A 2,033-nucleotide genomic window follows, 5' to 3' on the forward strand; every position below is an offset into this window, starting at 1 on the left:
CCGTGGCATGGCAACAATCCAACTAAGCTACACCAGTATCCCAGCGTCCTTGCAAGACCGTACCTCGCGCAGGTTCCCTGTATTGCCCAAACCGGGGCTCCTAGTGGTTGACACGGCCGCACGGGACTTCCTCGACGGCAGCATGCCTAACCTACCTAAGCAAGAACATGTGCGAGATATTACTACCATGGCTCATTTCATTCTAAAAAAACCCAACTCAATTCAAGAAAAGGCAGAACATGGAAGAGGAAGGGGAAAGATACAACTATCCAAGCCGTGGTATTACCTGAACTTGACGGTGGAGCAAGGGTAGGGGACGCCGCATGGCGCGACACGGGGACGCGGCCAACATGGACGCCCGGGTGCCGCAGCGCGGCGGCGGTCGGTGGCCATGCCATGGTGGCGCTGGTCGGCAGGTGGAGGAGGAAATGAGAGGCGGGTGTAGACCATGCCACGGGCTGAGCTTTGTACCAAACTCCATCAGATCAGATCAACCGTATGACCCACCCATGGATGAGGCCACAAGATGAAATCGAGAGAGGGGGAGGCGAACCTTGTTGTTGCTGCTTGTACTTGTCCTTGTCGTTTCTCGCCTGTCAACCAAGAAACAGAGTTGCTACCTCGAACCAATGCTTGGGCTGCTCGGGGAGGATGGCGACGCGGCCGGAGCACCGGGTCGGGGCGTCTGCCGGCGGCGGCCCTCGAGGCATCCGCTTCGCAGATTTGACCTGCGACATGGACTAGAAAAAGCCCGGAGATTCAAACGAAAAAATGAAGCAAGGAACAACCTAGAGACGAATTGAGTGTGGAGGAGGCCAGAGGGGGAGGGCGAGCGATCTGACCAGCGAGGGCTTGGGGCGGCGGCAGCGGCCCTGAGGGCGGCGGAGAGGTGGTGCATTGTTCACCTCCACCTGAATACGGAAATAACGTGAATCAACTGCAGATGGTCAGGTTAAAAAAATTTAAAGGTGGCACTACATGATCTGCATATCTTTTGAAGACAAATACACAGTGATTGGTTCACACAGGAACTGAAACAATGATGCCGGTTACAGCACAAAGTCATTCTCCTGTCCATAGCAGTGCTAATATCCAGTATAACCAACACGCTCATAGGCCCATAGCCATACACGATGGAAAAGATAGCTGCATTAATCTCTGACACTTAATCCCACCGAAGAGCACATGAATTCAGTCCTCACAGAGGTACAGTTAGCACACACTGAATTTTGTTTCAACTAAAATCACCTAGTACATTTTTGAAGGATTTTATACAGTTCACACAGCCTGCAACACAGCTAGCAAGATTACTCATTGACTCCTAAATCTCCTGCAGTTTCTGAAGTACCAGGTGAAGTCCAAAAAATACACCGCAATTATTTCCAACTGCACTGTTCCATAGAGTAAAGCACCATGAGTTATGTAATTAGATACTCAACTCCTATATATGTAAATCTCATATTTCTTTTTATTGGTCCGTTGTTCTAACAAGTGGCGGTAAGGAAGGCGGTAGAACCATTTAGTCAATACTTCACTTAAAACTCCCAATAACAAATAACTACAGTTTAACTAATTATCATCTCTCCCTCTGTCAGAAGTCTAAAGTAGAAATAACCCAAGTTGTTTATGTTGATTATGAATCTTGCATGAACAGGAAGAGGAAAGTAGCAAAATCAAAAGTTGCCGCCGGTGTGCATCTACAGGCCAAACCATATTGCGAGATCTTCTTTATTTGTAAAGAGACTCTTGGTTGCTCTAGGTATGAGTGTCATGCATCCCTAACTCAGCATAAAGCAAATACTACATAGACTTTGCAAATTTCAGCTCAAGCAACTACTCAAAATTATATCTAGCTTGGCAAGTAAAACGGTGTCATTTTTCATATCATTTTTCAGGGAGGCCACTCAGCTTTGTACAAAAGTAGGGTCACCCCAAAGTAGCTGTGCAAGCACTATCTCAGACCAACCTGCTTTAACTCCAAGATCCGTATCACTGCCACCAGGGCCTCCAGGTCTCTTAGGCCCCATAAGCCA

The sequence above is a fragment of the Hordeum vulgare genome, chromosome 5H, assembly GCF_904849725.1.
Source record: "Hordeum vulgare subsp. vulgare chromosome 5H, MorexV3_pseudomolecules_assembly, whole genome shotgun sequence".
Taxonomy (NCBI): domain Eukaryota; kingdom Viridiplantae; phylum Streptophyta; class Magnoliopsida; order Poales; family Poaceae; genus Hordeum; species Hordeum vulgare.